The sequence below is a fragment of the Ailuropoda melanoleuca genome, chromosome 1 (assembly GCF_002007445.2).
Source record: "Ailuropoda melanoleuca isolate Jingjing chromosome 1, ASM200744v2, whole genome shotgun sequence".
NCBI lineage: Eukaryota > Metazoa > Chordata > Mammalia > Carnivora > Ursidae > Ailuropoda > Ailuropoda melanoleuca.
In genome coordinates this window covers 85,320,333-85,341,218 of record NC_048218.1, presented here as the reverse complement: position 1 = coordinate 85,341,218, position 20,886 = coordinate 85,320,333, and the positions used below count along the sequence as shown (strand labels likewise).

Sequence of the window (20,886 nt, the reverse complement as noted above, 5' to 3'; positions counted from 1 at the left end):
AGATGCTCAACATCACTTAGCATCGGGGAAATACAAATCAAAACCACAATGAGATACCAACTCACACCTGTCAGGATGGCTAAAATTAACATCACGAGAAACAACAGGTGTTGTTGAGGATGCAGAGAGAGGAGAACCCTCTTGCACTATTGGTGGGAATGCAAACTCGTGCAGCCACTCTGGAGAACAGTATGGAGGTTCCTCAGAAAGTTGAAAATAGAGCTACCCTATGACCCAGCAACTGCACTACTAGGTATTTAGCCAAAGGATACAGAATACAGATTTGAAGGGGTACATGCATCCTGATGTTTATAGCAGCATTATCAACGATAGTCAAACTATGGAGAGAGCCCAAATGTCCATTGACTGATGAATGGATAAAGAGATATATGTAATGGTATATAATGGAATATTACTCAAGCCATCAAAAAGAATGAAATCTTGCCATTTGCAATAATGTGGATGAAGCTAGAGTATATTCTAAGTGAAACAAGCCAGTCAGAGAAAGATAAATACTGTATGATTTTACTCATAAGTGGAATTTATGAAACAAAACAGATGAACATCTCGGGGGGTGGAAACAAGAAAAAAGAGAGAGGGAAACAAACCATAAGAGACCCTTAAAGACAGAGAACAAAGCAAGGGGTGATGGAGGGAGGTGGGTGGGTGGCCAATGGGCTAGATGGGTGATGGTATTAAGGAGGGCACTTGATATGATAAGCACTGGGTGTCGTATGCAAGTGATGAATCATTGGATTCTACTCCTGAAACCAACATCGCACTGTATGTTAACTAAATAGAATCTAAATAAAAATTAGGAAAAAATAAAAAAAATAAAATATACTAGTAAAATGTTAACTAAATTAGAAGGGATAAATGGGGCTACAAAATGTTTAATATAACCAACAGAAGGCAGGAAAGAAAACTAAATATAAGTGGGACAAACAGGAAACAAACAGTAAGAAAAAAAGACACAAAACCATATTCATATTTGTATTAAATGTAATTGGAGTAAACTCTATAACTAAATGGCAAAGTTTGTCAGACTGGTCAAAAGATCATGACCCAACTTTATGCACTACAAAGACTTAGGTTAAAAGTAAGGTAACATAACATGAAAAAAAATCACAAGAAATCTGGAGTGACTATATTGATATTAAACAAAGTAGATAACAGGAAAAAAATATGACCAGAAATAAAGAGGGACAATCACCAAGAAGTCATAATAAGACATAACAATCTCAAATGTTTAGTAATAGAACTTCAAAATATATGAGGCAAAAATGGACAGAAAAAAAAGGAAAAATAGATAAATAGAACTTCAAAATATATGAGGCAAAAATGGACAGAATAAAATGGAGAAATAGATAAATCCACACGTGGACTTCAAAATTTTAATACATTTTCAGTAACCGTTAGAACAACTATACCAAAATAATCAGTGAGGCTATAGAGGATTTAAACAATATTATTCATTGAATTAAAACACAACTGATATTTACAAGAAATATATTTATAAGAAAATGTATACTATTTTCCAGAAAACACAGAACATTAACCAAGATAAAACATGTGCTGAGTCATGAAGCAAGCCATATATTTAAAAGTATCTCTCTTCTCTCACTACAGTGAAATTGAATTAGAAATCAATAGCAAAAATGTTTCCAAACATTTATAAATGAAGAAACATCTAAATGCCCCGTCAAAGAAATCAAAATCAATATTTAAAATATTTAAAAATAAATGAGAATATAAACACAACATATTAAAATTTGTGGGATGCCACAAAAATATTGCTTAGCAAAAGATTTATAGCTTTAAATGCTTAGATTAGAATATAACAATGATTTATAATCAATGCTTTAAGCTTCTACCTTAAGAAGCTAGAAAAAGAGCACATTGAATATAAAATAAGTAGAAGGAAGGAAATAATAAGGATAAGAGTAGAAATCAATGAAGTGGTAAGAAGCAAACAATAGGGAAAATCAATGAAACAAAACACTGATTCCTGGAAAAGATCAATAAAATTGATACACACTAGCTAGACTGTTCAAGAAAAAAAAAAACACACAAATTGCAAATGTCCATAATTAAATAAATGACATGTCTCCTATCCTACTGATATTAAGAGAATAAGATTACAAGCAATTTTTTATAGTACTACAATTTAGATGGCAAAGACAAATTCCTCAAAAGATGTAAATCACCAATACGGCTATGAGAAAAATTAGAAAATCTGAATTGATCTACATATATCAAAGAGAATGAATCTATATTTATTAACATCCTCAAGGCATGGAATCTGTAAACCTGGGAGGCAGTTATTGTAAATTTTGGTTGAGTCCAAAGATCTGAGAATCAGGAGCTCTGATATCCAAGAGCAGGAAAAGATAGATGTCCCAGCTCAAAAAGAGAGAACAAATACACTCTTTTTCCTTTTTGTTCTATGAAGGCCCTCAGCGAATTGGATGATGCCTACCTACATTAATGAATGTGATCTTCTTCACTCAGTCTATCAATTCAAATGCTAATCTATTCTAGAAACTGCCTCACAGACACACCCAGAAGTATTTTACCAGCTATCTGGGCACCCTGTAGCCCATCAGGTTGATGCATAAAATTAATCATCACAATCAATGAAAATATAAAAGTTAAAACATATAAAGCCTCTAGAAGAAATTATAGGAGAAAGCATATTCATGACCTTGGAGTAGGTACATATTTTTTGATGGTTCATAGAAAGTATTATCTATAGAAGAAAAACTGGTAAATTGCATTTCATCAAAATTGAAAACTCTTTTCATCAAAAGACTTGTTTTTGAAAAATGAATAAACTACAGCCAAGGAGAAAATATTTACAATCCTGTAGCTAACACAAGAGTTATGAAGAATTTCAACAACAGAATTAACAGACAAAAAAAAAAAAAAAACAATTAAAGTGGGCAAAAGGCATGAACCAACAATTCAAAAAGGAAACATATACAAATGGTCTGTAAGCATGTGAACAAGTATTCAACATCATTGTTTTCAGGGAAGACTAAAATGAAAAGATTGACAAATCAAGTTTTGACAAGTATAGGGCATAAACAGAATTCTTTTTTTTTTTTAAGATTTTATTTATTTATTTGACAGAGAGCACAACAGGGGGAGTGGCAAGCAGAGATAGTGAGAAGCAGGCTCACCGAGAAGGAAGCCTAATACAGGGCTCTATCTCAAGGACCCTGGGATCATGACCTGAGCCTAAGGCAGAGGCTTAACAAATGAGCCACCCAGCCACCTGTTTATGTCCTGCTCCCATAAACAGAATTCTTAAACATTGCCCATAGAAGTTCAAAACTCCTTGGCAATTGCTCATAAGTTAAACATAACCTACATTGCCTCTCAAGGATTTTCCTCCTAGGTATTTATCCAAGAGAAGTAAAACATATACATACACAAAGATTTTCAAAAGGATACAGCTTCTTCATTCATAATAGCTCACAACAAGAAATAACCTAGATATCCACCAACAGGAGAACGGATAAATAAATTGTAGTATGTCCCTACAATGGAGTATTACTCAACAATGACAAAGACCTACAAAATGGATAAATGTCAAAGATGTAATGTTGAGCAAAGAAAACCTAACACAAAAAAGTGCATACTATATGATTATATAATGTTCCAAAACAGGTAAATCTAATACAGAGTAACAAAAATTAGAACAGCAGTTGCCTTTGAAGAGTGTAAGGGTAGGGATTGATTGGGATATGGCAGGAGGGAACTTCCTGGGGTGACAGATTTCTGACTTGTTAGGAATGTAGCATTTCTGCCTTGCTTTTAGGTACATAACTTAAAAATTATATAGGTTAACACCTACACGTGTTGTGGAAATTCCAGGCACATGTAAACTGTGAATCTATGTTTTAACAAAGCCAGGCTCATAGTATTTTAGTTGCAAAACGAATACTCATTGATTGATAAGGAATTTTAAAAAATCATTTTGTGTCATGTAGAATTCTATTACATATGTGGATTAGTGAGGCAGGAGGGGTTGAGAGCAGCCTAACAGCCTAATAATTAAGTCCTTTACAAATTTAGAGAAACAAAAATAGAGAAGGAAAATGTAGGGTCATTTTATTCGGTGGTAAGCATAATATTTTTGGAATAGGAGCATGTCTTACTCATGTTGGGGTTTTTCTGTGTCTCATATTGCCTGGCACACTGAAGTTTAGTATATATTTGGGGAATTGAAATGATCGGCTTTCTATTGCAAACACTGTTTAGCAAGAACAAATTTTATACTGTAATTATTTTGGAACTTTGTGTTTCTGTGTTCCAGAATAAGTTATTTAAAACATAACTTGACCTCCCAAAAGCAGACCTAAGTTTAAAGCAGGGAGATTTAAATTGCATATTGCTAAGGTATAATAATTTGGTAATTATTTGGTTTCTCAACTCAAGGATCGTGCTTCTAGCTAATTCTTGGAAATCATACAGGAGTTAAAGTGCAATTGGCCTGATGTTTTTCCCTTTCTCAGCATTGAGTGTGTTATGTGAAAAGGAAGAGGGAAGAGACTAATGCCTTGATCCATGGGTTCATGTTGAATATGATTGGAAATGACATTGGTTAGCATGGTTTGAAGTTATTTCCAATTCTCTCTCTCCTTTATTGGGAAGTGAGCTATAAATAAGACAATGTGCTCAGTGCTAGGCTCATAAAAATGAGCAAAAGAAATTTCCGCCCTCTAAGAGATCACAGAGCCGTGGGGCAGGGGAGGGAAACAAGATGAATAACTGAACGGATGATTAGTCATAGTCAGTTCTATTAATTTTTATAAGTTAATTTCTGTGTTAATAATTATTACCATATATGCCATCTCTCTAATACTTTACAGGTACTATACCCTCAAGGCAAGTATTACTCTCATTTCAGAGCAGTGGAAATGGCTTGGAGAGCATGTGCCACAGACCCCGGGGTTTGGAATCATGACTTACACCCATTCCACATGACTCCCTGGTCTATGATCCTTCAACTGGAATGCACCGTTACCTAAATGGACATCAGCCAAGCTTCTCAGCCCCAATGTGTAACTTCCTAAACCACGTCCGAGGTAAACAAACAAACAAACAACCTTCCAATGAGCTTGCAGCTCATTTTCCATTCCTTTGGTAATTTTTATTTTACACTCTGACAAATAATCACCAAACACACAGAGGGAAGAAAGTCAGATTCATTTTGTGCTGGCCATATGTTTCCATTTAAGATTTCCGTGTGAGGAGATGATGGTATGAGAGCACACATGTGGTGATTTTGCGCATAATGTCACATGCTGAGTTCCTGTGCGGGGTGGGGGGGGTGGCGGGCAGTGGGCTTGGCTGCTCTTTGAAGCAGTGCTTGCCGCTCAAGGGAGGCATGAGAAGGCTTTCTTTATCCCACCTCCAGCTCCACGACAACTAGAGTAGATATTTGGCTTAGGCACTGAGAGTCTTGCGTGCTATTCAGTGTTACGGACACATGTTGGCTCTCCTCTCTGGTCAGAGGCTGGGCTGGGTGCTGGAAGGGCTGTGCTTCTGGGCCCCTTGCTGTCCTGTGGCTCGCTTTCTGGTGCGGTAGGCCCCCTGATGACCAGGGGCACAGCTAAGGCTGAGAATTCAGAGTGTAGTGCTCTAAGAAAGTGACCTACAACTCCAGACGGATAGTGTTTGCAAGGGGGGCTGACATCCTGGTAGGAAACTAAAGAAGCTGAACTTACTGCCTCTTGATGCAGGTTTTATTTACCTGTGTAATTCTGTTTATTCCTCCACACAACAATGCGATGGATGTGAATGTTTTATATATGTTTTAATTTAAAACATAACACAAGTGTAGCTACAAGTTAAAATCATGTTAGAGCATATATATCTCACCTCACATTTTCAGTTTCCATCCCCCAGAGAAACCAGAGTAAATAGTTTCTTCCATATTTTTTTCTGTTAATTTTCTAATTAAATGTGTGTGCACTTCTCTGTGAATGCATCCTATATTTTTATACAAATGGGAACACACTAACCTGTTCTGGACCTGAGAGTTTTCACTTAAAATATCCCAAGATAATTTCCATGACAGGAGGTACATAGGGGTTTACCTCTTTTTTTTTTTTTTTAATACAACATAGCTTTCAAAATATGTGTTGGAGTTTTGAGAGGATCCAATAAGTAGCATCCGTCTTCCCCTGTCCCCGGGGTTCTGAACAATTTGAGAAGGAAACAAATGGAGGCTACAGATGTAATTTTATTGCAGATGGAGGCTGTCGTTTATGGGACTAGTCAAGCAGGCTTGTAAATACTGAGCCTATGTATTCAGAGCCCACCTATGTAGCTTAGCTCAGTTCCCAAAATGAAAAGGATAAAGCCAAGCCAAGATCTGCCACGCAGATGTTAGGCCACCTTTTCAGGGGTAGAGTGACTCAAAAGCAGGAGAGAGGCCATGGGGATGCTTTCCACAGGCACCAGAAGTGGAGAGAAGGTGCTCCTCTCTGACAGCACGGACAAAGCCTCCTTAACGTAGCTAGTCTCCTGCTGTTGGATGTGCAGGTTACTTCCATCCCTGATCCTGGGCATACATATTTGTTATTCTCTTTTTACATAAAAGGAAACAGGCTCTAGGAGGTTACAGGTTCAAAGTGAGAGCTTGTGAGAGGCAGAGTCGGAGTTGTGACTCACGTCTGACTTAAAGTCCAGGGTTCTTTTCATTTTCCACAGCCCCTACTGTTCACCCAATTCCTAACATCTGTATGGAAAATTAGTAATAGTCTGTGAGTCCATGTTAGGTAAGTCCTCTTCCTAGTTCCTCATGCTCCTCATGTGAGGAGGCCAAGGCAGGAAATATTTTCTCTACTTTAAAGACAAGTAAGCTAAGGTTCAGAGAAGTTATTACTTCTTTACCTAGCGTCACTTGTTAATGGCGAGGTTTAAGACTCGACCTCTATTCTTCTCACTTCAGATCCTCGTCCTCTGTCTCAGAGAGCCTTGAACCAGGCAGTGAAATACAGTGCAGACCAAGAGGAGCGAGCACAGTTAACAGACATGTTATGTCGATGCGCAAAGACGGGCTTTGCTCCAGCAGTGACAAAGGGTCTTCTTTCAATGATAGGTAGGTTATGTCCTTCCTAGGCAGGCTGCCTGTGGTCTGTGCATAGAACTGGTTGGGAAACATTTAAAATACAGATTCTTATGCCCCACTTAGACCACCTGCCTCTAAGAGAATGGAATCAGGAATCTGCATTTTAACATGAGACCTGGGGTATACTGATGGAAGATAGTCTGTGAATCACGGATGGCAGAAATCTTGCTTTCGGAGATGTTTTTAAGTTAAAAGCTTTTTGGGATACAGTAAATGACTCATAATCAGAGGAATCGCTTCTTGAGGCTTTGTGTCATTGTGGAAGGAAGATGGACTTTGGAATTAACTAAGGGTAAATGGAATTCTCATTCCACCATTCCCTAGATGGGTATAGGAGACAGTTACGCACCTACTGAGTGTGAGCCAGCTTACAGTACAATCTGTTAGGAAGATTAAATGAGATGATATATGCAAAAGCCTACCCTTTAGATCGTCCATAAATGGTACTTGCTCTCCATTTCTTCTAACATTTTTTCCAGTAATCTTTCTCATCTCCTCCACCTGAGACTCCTCTGAAGGGCATCCTTTTGGTCTCGTTTATCTTCCCATTGCTATTGCTTAAATTCCCTGCTACGGAAAAGAGCAGAGATGCCCAGCAGGGCAAGGCTTACACTAATCAGCCTGCTACATTGATGGGCCTTGTTGCTTGTTCTATAAGATCCATGGAACTAGATGAGCAAAGCACAATTACTATGTCCCTTCTCAGAGGACATGTGCGCTGATTCATTAACAAAATGTTACATTGAAAAGGTTTGCACTGAAATGGGATTTTGCTTGTATTCCCGAAATGTCTTGAAATGAGCGGGGACTGTTAAAGGCAAGCTTTGGAAGCAGGCCCTTTTAATTTTCTTCTGATAGCTCCATTCTTTTTGTCTTCTGTCTTCTCTGTGTCTACCGGACCCACCTGAGCAGCTCTCCAGGCAGAGACCTTTCCTCCTTCATGCCTTGGCTTCAGATATGATACCTCCTGTGTCCTCTAACCTCAGAATCCTCTAAGAATAGGATACGATTAAAAATAGCCCGAAGAGGGTTTTCATACTAGTAACAGCTGGGTATGCTAATTACACTTGTCTTTTGAAAGGAGGCTTTTCAAGTCCTAGAATAAAATGAAAGGGAAAAGTATAAACTTTTCATATGTTAGTTTTAGGATGACATCAGGGGAGAGGGTGAGGTTCAAGTACTATCTGAGGGATTACATAAACTGGTGATAGATGTGATGCTTTACAAATGTAGTCATAACTTTAACAGGATATAAAGAGACAAATATTCTTATGGAAACAGTGCAAAGAAATGTTTAAAATCGCAATACTAGATGTATGCTCCTAGAACTTATTGATGTGAAATTATACTTTCAATTTTGCAGACCTCAACTTGTAACTGACCTGAATTTTTATCTTATAGGAAAAAAAATCACTCACCATGAACGACCATTTTAAAAGAAAAGCAACAGAGAGAATACATTTATAAAAATCACTTTTTTTCTTATAACAAATGTAATACATATTTGTAGTTGAATATTTAGAAAAGATAAGAAAAAAGAAAATAAAAAGCCCATTTCCCCAGAGATGATCACTGTGTACATTTTGATGTGTATCTATTCACTCTTTTTTCTATTCATTGAGTCAAACTTTGGGGAGTCAAAAGTGGAATCATAATGTATATATTTTTCTTTTGCTTAAAAAAATATGGCACATACCAGTGCTTCTCAAGCTTGAATGCACATAGGAATCACTTAAAGACTTGTTAAGATGCAGATTTTGATTCAGTAGGTCTGGGCTGGGGCCTGAGAATCCGTATGTCTCACAAGCTCCTGGAGAATGCTGCTAGTCTATGGATCACACTTTGAAAAGTAGCAGGTGTGTGTACCATTCTGTATCATTACTGATTTCTTACCAACATATTTTTAAGCACTGCAAATATTCCATATACAACGTATGTAACTCAATAATACCATATCAGTGGCAGTTAAGTTTATTCATTTATTTTTATTATATTATAGAAGGTACTATGATGGACTTTCATGGAGAGAAATCTTAACACACATTTATTAAGATTTCTTTGAATTAATTTCCTTGAAATGGAAATCATCAAAATTACTCCAAATTTTAAAGTGTTTAATACATATTGCCAACTACCTGATGGGGGAAAATGCAGTTTTGAGAAATAATGTTAACTATGCATCACCCTGACCTGAATTTTTTTTTTCAGTTTGTCCCTGTATCCTTTCCCTAGGGAGAAGCCTTTCCTGTCTCCATGGTAACCTCACTGTTTCTCTTGAATCATTCTCAGTATTCTGGCATTTGCTGACAAGGGTGTCTGCACCTAGCTGGCCAGTGCATTAGCCTCAGTGCTGAGCACAGTGCTAGACACTCAAGAAATGATAGAGTGAATGGTGAAGTGAAAGCCTAAGGCTTTCAATATATGAATACTTGTTAGAACATCACAGTAGGGGCAGTATCAACTTCTTATCTAACACATTAGATACTTTGACCACTAATTAAAACCCAAACATGAAAAATTATTTGCTGCTGCTTATGAAAAATCACCCACAACGAGCTTTGGTGTTAAACTGTTTCCTTTCATAAAGCAGGCCATGCCTGTGTAGCACTGGTTACAATTTCAAAGCTGGTTACAATTTCAAAGCTATGTGCACCAAAACCTGTGGGCTGTTATTATCATGCTGGGGGCTTTATTAATAGTATTATGTAGTAATGCTCATATACTATCTTGATATGATATTGCTAATGATATGATAATATTAATACACTACTTTACAAATCTATCCTATATGTATTATGTCCTTATAATTATTCATAATGGATTTTTTCATTGATTTTGATTTTTGAAAATATTATATTAAGTATCATCGATCTCGATTATCAAGGTTTTTTGCATTCCTTTAAATTTCCCTTCCAAAGTAGGTTCTTCACATGCCTCATTATTGTTCTGGACCTTTAGGTTAACTGTAAATTCTTAAGATTTTTGAACAGCAAGTGAAATTTATAACTCATATCACTTAAATAATATTTGCTCGATCTTTCACTTATGTATTTAGTTGTTTTTCCCTTAGGTGTTCCTATCTAATCCGGTACCTGTTCCAATTGCTGTACTTGTGGGTGGGGCAGGAATCCATGCTGGCTTTCTACAGGCGACAGATGGGAACATTTTTGAGACAGAACTTTTCATACAAATACCTACTTTTATCAACTCAAAGTTCTTCCTTTGGTTCAATTGCTGACTCAAGAAATATTTTTTGACTCCTGTTGTGTGATAGGAACTGTGATAGGCAAGTGCTATGTAGGAAAAAATGAGTAAAACATGATATTTGCTTTCAAGTCGGTCCCCATTTGATCGTGGAGGCAGTCAGAGCACTAAGATAGAACTAAATCCCGGTTTTCAATGGGAGCAGAGAGGAAAGACAGGGACGCTTGGAATGCAGGGAAGAGGTTTTGGTCATGCCAAAATTGTCTCTTCCCACCCCCTGCGCCTCCTCAGTCTGTAGCCATTACCCTGGGAGGACTTAGATGCTTTGGCCAATGCTCATTTAATGGAAGTGAAGATTTACAAAATAAAACCTGTGGTGTTATTTGTAAGAGCAGGAAGTAATTCTATATTGCAGCCCGTGCATACGGTATCACGTGTAGATCGAGAATCACCATGTCTGCTGAATTATGTTATCACTGACTTCGAAGTTATCATTGAGAAGCGGCAGCTGTTGCCAGGAATAGTAAATCATATCTCATGCTTTAGAAGAAATGGTATTATGGCTTTTCCAAGGAACTCATTTTTAATAGAAGGTGCAAGTCATTACCCACACTATATATGGGAAAAGTATAGGTTTATTTATATTATTTATTTTTGGCGATTTTAATTTGATTTCGAAATATTTATTGAATATTCACTATGTGCAAGTGAAAAAGCCCCAATCCTTATCTTAAGTAGCTTGAAATTTATTGGGGAAAAAGCCATGCCCATAAGTATCTAGAGTCCTAAGCCCAGTGGCCGGTGTGTTCCGATGGATACAAGTTGCTTGGAGGCAGTGAGGGGAAGGAACAACGAAGGTCAGACTGGTGATGGGGAAGGAAAGAGGACTTTGTAGGGGAGGGGGTTTTGATGGCGATGCAGGTTTGGTTTGGTTTTGTTTTAGGAGGTAAATAAGGAAAGGCATTTGATACCAAGAAAACAGTGTGGATACCAGAATCATAAAAATAAATGCCAGTTTGGGGATTGGGAGGTAATTAGGTGTTGCGGCTGATCAGTGCTTCTTAATCCTGGCTGCACATTGGAATGACCTGGGGAGCCTTAGAAATACGGTGCCTGAGTTTCACCCCCCAGATCCTTTGGTATAGCTTATACATTGGGATTTTTAAAAGGTCCCCAAATTATTCTAATGTGCAGCCAAGGTTGAGAACTCTGCTGTGGAGTAATATATTTAGCATGGTACTGTGAAGCAGAAAAAAAAAAAAGTGAAAATAAAACCTATTTTTCTTGGGCAGCATTAACCTTGTGCTGCAATTCTTACAAAGGAGCACAGAACAGTTAAAGGAATATACCTATTAAGTCTGTGAAAAAAGAAGTTAAGGGTGAGGAATTCTAATTTACATTTACAAATGAAAAAAATGAGGTAGTCTGTAGAAACATGCCAGTCTCCAGAATTCACTGTGAGGAAGGACAGGGTTCGAGGTAAAGGAGAGGGGAGTTGGATTCAAGAAGCAAGGAGATATTTAAGAAAAGAGGAGTCGGTACTTTGTTTTTTTTTCCTAATGGCTGTGTTCAGCCTGGATTCTGAAAGTGTGGAAACTTGACGTAAACTACTCCTTTCCCCCTTTCTTTCCACCAACTACCAAATGTGTATGTGAGATAGGGTACACACAAAGGGAAGTGAGTCCACGGAGGCGGCAGGTTTTTTTCCCTGTAGATGGAGGGGGAGGACGGGCGCTGATATCCTCCCTCACCCCTTCACTCCCCCAAGCTCCAGGTTTCCTGGCATCACGAATGATTCCTGCCTCCTCCCCCAGCTCATCCTTTCAAGTTTGCCTGACAATAGCTTCTGCATTCTGTCAGATGATGGTCTCCTTCAGGAAACAAAATGAGACCTCCCCATCCAGAAGTTGGATGAATAAAAGTGCCTACGAGAGAATCTTCTCTTAAAAGATAAATACTTCTGAGACAGAATTTCTTACCTTTTTGATTATTCTAGTTCAACATGCTTCAAATCCATTCATTCATGCCCTGTTCTCCCTATTTTCCCCCATGGCTACTATTCATCACTCTCAATGATGAACTGTGTAAGGGTCTGGATGGCCATCCTTGTTTTATTCTCAGCACCAAGCACAGCACTGGATATAGATTTATTAAATGTTCATCAAATACATTATCGTACATGCTTTCTAGGACAGAGTTCCTATTTTCTTTCCCTTTCGGCATGTTTTTCCAATACGTGAACCTCTGAATAACACTTTGACTTCAAAGCCCTGGGATCTTGTTTCCATTGATCTGTAGTATCTCATTAAAGGCCAAACATTTTGAATGTTTAATTTTCATTAATGTTCTCTTTCCACATTCCGTAGTATCTTCCCACTTCATTCTGGTTCCTAAAAACAAAAAGCAAAAAACAAAAACAAAAACAAAACCCAGCCCACAACAACTTAGTGTATATACCTGTATGTGTTTTCTGCAGTAAATACATGAACGCTAATGAGTAAGCTGGACTTTGCAGGAAATGCATCAACGTCAACTAACTGAACCACCTCTGCAAATTCCATGATGGCCCATCACTCATGGGAACCATCTTATTTCCACACACGGAGAAGTGCTTTGCCAACCACAAGAAAATAATGACTAACCATGACAAGGAATAAACACATCTAGCTTCTTTTTTCTATTCTCACTATTTCTCTTCAGGCCCTACTCAATACCTTCTGTCTTAAAGAGATAAATTTTTAATTTCCCTGTTTCCTAATTTATCATGTCTTCCCTCTTCATCTCTTCAAAATATATAAGTGCCAGGCAAATTTTTTCTTAAATATGGTTATGATAGTCATTTTGCTGCTCAAAACTCTTCAGTGGCTCTCAACTTCTGACTCAAATATGGCTGTCTGACTTGGGTGTTTATGGGAGCCAACTTTCCCTTCTTGACTCTTATCCCAGTCACTTCTGCTACATGATGCTGAGCCAAATGTGCCTACTTTGTCCACTTTCCCTATAGCACACTCTTTTCTGTCTCCTTGGCTTTGTCCTTGCCTCTTCTTTCTTATGAACTATATATATTCACACCAAGGACACTTACCCATCCTCAAGGGTTCAAAATCTCTTTCAAGAAACATTCCCCAATTCCTGCGAGTGAACATAATTCCTCAGTTTCTCCAATTGCTTCATTGATCAGTCTTTGTATTTCTTCTAGTTCCCTCAATGCAGCTTGCTTTATAAATATTATAAGCAGGGCGCCTGGTTGGCTCAGTTGGCTGAGCGTCTGCTTCCAGATCAGGTCATGATCCCAGGGTCCTGGGATCAAGTCCTGCACTGGGCTCCCTGCTTTGTGGGGAGCCTGCTTCTCCCTCTCCCTCTGCCTCTGCCCACTGTTCTCCCTGTTTGTATGTGCGCTGTCTGTCAAATAAATAAATAAAATCCTTTAAAAATAAGAGTAAATATCTATAACCGTCCTACACTGTCTCCTGGCCGATTTCTCTAGCACCGTGAACTGAATGCTGTAGGTGTATCACACGTATTTGAGACACGTTTCATGAAAGTGCATTGAAGAATTAGGGATGAGAGGAATGACATGCTTTCTCTCATCTGTAGTATCAAAAAGAAGGCCTGATGGGATGGCACAAGAATTACCTACCCAATATGTAGAGGGCTTTTATCCCTATAATTCTGATCTCTAAACTCTTTGTATTTTTCCCTTGCACCAGCATCACCTTCCCACACCCCTATGCATACTCACATAAACACATGGGTATAGGTAGCACTTTTGTTCAACATGAAAATAAGCAGGATTAAATTCACTATGATTATTCTGAGCTGGGCAAAAAACTAACATCGTTTAGATACAAGTAGTCTTTTGTAAGGGGGAAAATAATCATTAACATTTCTGCATAACAAACAGTTATAATCCAGCTACTATGCTACAAACCTTTGCGCAGAGAAAATTTTAAAATATGTGATTATTTATTTAAAAAGAAAAAAATGTGTTCCAGCTATACCTGGTAATATAAGAAATAAGGGCACCTGAGTGGCTCCGTGGGTTAAGCGTCTGCCTTCGGCTCAGGTCATGATCTCAGGGTCCTGGGATCGAGCCAGGAGTTGGGCTCTCTGCTCAGCAGGGAGCCTGCTTCTCCCTCTCCCTCTGCCCCCTCCCCCTACTTGTGTTCTCTCTCTCAATCTTTCTCAGATAAATAAATAAAATAAAATCTTTTTTAAAAAAGAACATGAAATAAAAAGTAATCTGGGAATACCAAAAGAGAGAGAGAGAGAAAGCCTGAACAGCTTCTGTTCTGTACACAGCAAAACTATGAACATTTGAACATTTAGTGACATCTGGACAAAAAGAGTAAGCCGGAAAAACAATCTGTCTTTTGTGACACATTTTTGAGTTGGATCCAAGGAGCAACTTTTAGGCACAAAATAGCAAATACGTGTTTTATGTTGGACAGAGTATTTTGTTCTTCATTTGCAGGCAGCTACACTGTAACTACACTCCCTGTAAGTGGCTGTGCTTAATTCAGAAACACTCCACTGGTTGGGTGGCATGGCTCATCTGGAACTTCCCCTTGACAGCCAATATCATCACCACTGGTTTTGCTACTTTTAATGGTAGTCTTCGTAAACATTAGGTAGTTTGGATGCGTGATATTAACAACTGAAAATGCCATTTCTACTATCTTCTGTAGAAAATAATGAAAGACCTCAGGGGGCTCCTTTAAGTTATCCCAAGTAAGTCAAAGATTCTCCTTTCCAGCTTTTTTGTTACTGACTTCATTGTGATAAAAACAAAAACAAACCAAGTACTGAATCACCATAAAAACTACAAGTTCCTCATGCATACACCACATTTTAAGATGCCAAATGAGACCAAGAGAGAGTGAAGCATTCTCCCTACACCAAGATACCAATTTATAAGGTGATTTCACTTTTTAAATCACCAGTACAGTAGCCTGCATATGCTTTTATACTCTTTTCCCTCCTCCTCACCAGCACTCCTCTGACTGCCTTGGTTCAAGCCTTGAATGGTGACAATGACTACTATGGCTTCTGGATGCAACCCCGCTTACCCCCTCGCCCTCCTCGGTTTGCCCTCCACGCTGCTTCCACAGATGCCTCAAAAAGTAAATTGAGTCGTGTCCTCTGTTGAAATCCTTCTCAGCTTTCTCCTTAGCAGGCCATACAAAGCCTGTGAGGATCTGATGCTGACTTAGCTCTCACCATTTTCTCTCTTGCTGCCCCAGGATCAGGCATTGTCCTGCTGGACTGTGTGCTGTGCCCTTTACCTGCGGTGCTCTCTTTGGCTTTTAGGTCCTCTCCCAAATGTTCTTTCCCTCTCCTCTTGCTCCCAGGCTGTTCCCAGTCAACCACTCAGTCTCAGTCTATCCATCACCTCTTCAGAGATACCGCATTGCCCTCCAACATGTATCCACAGCCTCTTGCGGTTCCTCCCTCAGCTCTCACCCCACCACACTGTCAGAGCACACTTCCCGCCTCCCCCACTAGGCAGTAAGCTTTGAGAGGACTATTTGCTATGCCTTTTTAATCTTTCTCTCAACACTCCCTCATGCAGGACCATTAACTAGGGAGGCTGCTGTTTATGCGTTTGTTAAAATAAGATCCATTCTAATTGCCTAAAAGTAACTCACATAATTTATACAACAGCCCCTGCCCCCGTCATTTCTCTTTTGAACTAGCCCTTTTCTGCTAAATCAAAAGAAATCAGCGTGTGTGTGTGTGCGCGTGTGTGAACAATACCATCAAGGGGGAATAGATTCAACATTTTTACACAAGGCCCAAGACCACAAACAACTCACTGTATAGGCGATTTTTCTCATTTTCTCTAATATGGCACATATTGCTGAGCTCAGGAGCAGAACCATTCTGAGCCATTCATTTCAGGTGTTACTTTTGATTAAATTGATCAGCACAGACCATGCTCCAAGGAGGCATGATCAGGAAAATTAGTGCTTGTGGATCTCTGATGAAATATAGACTAACCTCTTTACTATATGATCTGAAGGTGACTTAAAAATGGTTTGGAAAATTTTTCTGTAGCTGAATCTGTAGTCACAATCCACAGACTGGAGAGGAAATCACATACTTGGAGACTGTGCTCCAAGAAGTATTATTGATGGTGATGAAAATATACTAAGAGAGAGCAATAAATCAGGGGTTAGTTGACCCATTTCATGAACTGTACTCCATGTTAGGTTTCTATAGTAAATTTGTCATGTGCTTGCCATCCTTCTCATTCTTCATGATACACATATGCACATGGATGGGTACGCACACACACACACACTTCAGCAAGATTTGTGTAGAAAATAATCCAGCCAGGAGAGTTGCATACAGTCAGAACATAGATTTTATTTTACTTTATTTTATTTTTCTTAAAGATCATATTTATTTGAAAGACCCCCAGAACATGAGTAGGGGGAGGGGCAGAGGGAGAGGGAGAAGCAGACTCCCCACTGAGCAGAGAGCCCAACACAGAGCTTGATCCCAGGACCCCAGGATCATGACCTGAGCTGAAGGCAGACACTTAACAAACTGAGCCACCCAGGTGCCCTGCAGAGATTTTATTTTAACAAAAATCCCACAGCTTGTAGTCAGAAAGGATGCCAGGGAAAGAATTGTTGCTGTTCAATTGGATGAGTCTACCACTAACTAATAAGAAAAGTGCTGTTGGTACTTTGAACACAAGGTATCATTATAATTAGAACAGTTGCCTCATTTGTAAGGAAATAAAACTCTAATTCTTAGCAGTGAGTTGTGGTTGACAGGTGAAGAAGACATGCTCTCATATTTAGTTAAAGAAAAAGATAACTAAGGATTCATGTTTGTTTTTCTATGTGTCCTCTCTCTGGTAAGCCCTTCCCTTTCGGCTCTAGGTTCCTTGAAGGCAAACATGAAAGTATATATAGCTACTGCACTTCCTGACACTGGTCAAAATTCTGTGCCCCACACAAGTGGCTTTGTCTAAACTGGTACAGTTGTTATCTTAAAAAAAGTATGAACCTGGCTCAAATATTGTTTTATTTGAAGCACAATCTCCTTTGGAGTGGATCTGTTTCAAAAAGGTTTTACTGAAGTATTGAAAAGGATCTTTTAAGGCTGTCTGATCTTCCCTTGACATGGCAGAATTATGGGGAGCCTTTGATGAACTGAACCCCTGGCTAAGTCAGGCAGCTGAGGGAATAGAAAAGACTGGAGGGTCGGGTGGGGCAGGGAGACTGGAGTCTGTGAAGCAGCCAGAAGCTGAAGTTGTAGGTGCCTCCTACGTGCCGGGCACCAAGAGGGAAGCACTAGCCCATGCTTTATTTCCTTTCATTTAATCCTCCACCAGAAGCTTGCAATAGAAATTGTTCTGTCCCTTTTATATGGGAGGGAACAGTCCCCTGGTGGTGGAAGGATTTGTTCGTACAGGCCATGCATGGCAGAAGCAGGATTCAAATACATGCATTTTGAAGCAAGCGCTTTTCCTAACATCCCACACCGTGTGGCGTTACCCAAAGTGACTTGGGAGTCACCGTGCTTGGGTTTCCCTCATGTACTGTGTGGCCCTAGGCAAGTCATGTCACCTTTTGGGGTTTGTTTTCTTTGCCCTCAGCACGACAACAATGCCTTTTCTGTGTTCATTGTAGGCGTGTTTTGATGACCCAACAAAACAGTTGGAAATCACTTTGTAAATTACAAAGCACCAAATGAATATAAAGGGTTACAGCCCTTGGTCCACACCTAGATAATGATATATTGAGAAAGAGTAAAGCAATTTGAGAGACACTGGTTTTGTGGTCTCTGAACTTGCATTCACAATTGCATAAAGATCTCTTTGCTACGAGGGTCAATTAATTATAGCTGCCAGTTTTTAGTGCACGGCTTATCTTACATGCAATTAATTATTCCATAAATCAAATAAGCAAGTTGTTGGCAAATGACATCTGCAATCTTTGAGCTGACAGCAAAATATATTATGCACCATAAATATCACTGGCCAACTTCTATTTTCTAGACATTTTGGTGCTGGTACTCAGGAACAGGTTGTTACTATGAATGCTGCTGGTGATGGTGGAATGTGCGCAGACCTCTCAACAGCTGAGGGGACAGCTCTTTAAGTTCTGATCTCAGGTTAGAGGCTCATTTGACAATTTAAGATAAAAGTGGGATAATCGAGTCCTCACTGAAATAATTTTGTCAGGACCAGCTAACACGCCTTGTGCTGAGAACTCTGGGCCGTGAATACTACTTATTTTACGTGACCTTGATTCTTTCTTCTTTTTTCTTTTCTTTTTAAATTTTTAAAAATATTTTGTTGAGGTATGGTTGATATATAACACTAGTTTCAGATTGCAACACAATGATTTGATATTCATATATATTGCAAAATGATCACCACATTAAGTTACCATCCATCACCATACAGTTAAAAATGTTACAAATTTTTTTTCTTATGATGAGAACTTTTAAGATCTACTCTTTTAGCAGCTTGCAAATATATATAGAATACAGAATACAGAATATAATTAATATAGTCACCATGCTGTACATTACATCCCCAGGACTTACTTATTTTATAACTGGAAGTTGATACCTTTTGATCACCTCCCTTCTTCTGCTAACAGCCCCTGGAAGAGTGCCTGGCACATAGTAGGTACTCAACAAACATCTAGCTCAAGCTCCAATCTTAGATCATTTACCTTCTGTTTCCTCAGCAGTACTGACTTATTGCCTCTCCCCTTGCAGCTTCCCTTGTACAGGGTCTTACACCATGTACAGGCCCTTCTGTATCCACCTGGATGGAGCCTTAGCCTAGGATCTTGCTTGTCTCATAGGCTTCCAGTAGGCTCACACACTGAGGAGTTACAGCTCTGTACAGATTCCTATCTCTCCACTGCTCTCTACCCTCACCTGGGAGCTCTACCCAGGAAGAAGAATGACCCTTTTTATAGCAATTCTGCTTGGTTGAGGTTGACAGAATGTAGTCATTCTGGGTGGCTTGTTTTAATATATTTTAATATCACTCACAAAATATCTTTTTCCATTTCTCAACAAGGTCAGAACTTCTTAATAGGGAAATTTGTAATTTAATCTATTTTTGACCTAAAGAGGTATAAACAGCTTTCATTTCTTTAATTTGGTAAATTGTCCAAATTAGTGAGTTATAAATGATCTCTTCCAGTCTTTTACCATTCTATTATCCTTTGGTTCTTTTCTCTTTACACATTAGCATGTCACTTAAAAATGGAAATGTTAATTTATTTAAACCTTTCAACATTTCTCCAAACACAGTAAACTGCTCTATATATTCACGCATACCACCGTGACACGGTCTTATCATTATAATCTGTCATGACGTGTAGACCATATTTCATTGATTCTAACATGCACATCTTTTTTACCTGATAATATCTCTGAAATTGGCTGCATCTCACTGTTGTAAGCATCTTACTGTTGTTTCATGATCTAATGGACAATATTTTTTTCTTTTTTATAACTATCTGAAAGAGTGGTGTATTATGCAACCAGTGGAGCCTTCGAATGGATGAAAAGTAATCTAAAGCGAACCATAGCGAAAACTTTTAATTCACATTTGGTAGGTAGGATATAGCATCCGGTTCAATCTCATCCCATCCTCCTTTTGCTGTGCTTCTTTGTACTGCAGAAGCTGAACTGTTTAAAAATTTCCCAGGCTTCAGTATAATATGCTAGAGTTTGGACTGAGAATTGGGTTTTGCTAAATAGATGAGCACACAAACTTGGAAGGTAAAAATGAGACAAAGGGTATCTTCTTGTTCCCTTCACTTGTGTATTTCCTGGCAAACAGGGTCTTGAGGACAGCATGTTCCTCTGCGAGAGCATTCCAGTGGACTTTTCTCAGCCTCCTGGTTGCCAGAGGCAGCTATGAAGCAGCAGCAGAAGCTTCAACGGTTTTCAGATCCCAGCTTCTTGGTCTCTGAATTACTATTCTGCAGTGTGCTTTCTGACACGGTAGTTGTAGTGGTGGGATCAGAGATCCCCTGGTAGGTAAGTTTTGTGTTGTTCTGGGGGTAAGTTCTGGAGGTTTAGCCTATAATTTATTCTTCTATCTCTCCAATAATTTTATAAATACCGAATTCCCTGAATTGGATAGCTTCGTGCTTAAAACACAGGAGTAGTCTGGGTTTCCTCTACTAGGGTGACTGACAGTTCTACCAGATTATTAAGGACACTCTAAAACAAATAAAAGTGTCAAAGAAATTTTCTTTAGATCAATTCTAGCTAGTTTTTTTAGACCTAATACACAAGCATCAGGGTTCGTCATCATGGTTGAAGTAAACAACGCAATGCAAATGATTTCCTTTAGAGAAATGACAGCACTTAGTATTTTTATAACCTCATTATGTGACTGCAGAAGAAGCATTATTGTTGCAATAACATCCTCAATTTCTGTATCGAAGACAGAGGAGCGTAAGCAAACAAGTAGGTGGACACATAAATAAATCATTGTTAAATTATGAGAAAAGAACCACACAAAATACTTTCTCATTTATCTCTTC

At 38.7% G+C, this 20,886-nt stretch overlaps 1 long non-coding RNA gene across 3 annotated transcripts in view; it reads left to right on the top strand.

Moving 5' to 3' along the window:
- The window catches only part of LOC117802691, a 387,685-nt gene that overhangs the window by 317,215 nt on the left and 49,584 nt on the right, over positions 1 to 20,886 (top strand). For all 3 annotated transcript variants that reach the window (XR_004626146.1, XR_004626145.1, XR_004626149.1), the window contains exon 4: positions 4,916 to 5,093. This is a non-coding gene — a long non-coding RNA (uncharacterized LOC117802691). The remainder of the gene's footprint in view (positions 1 to 4,915; positions 5,094 to 20,886) is intronic.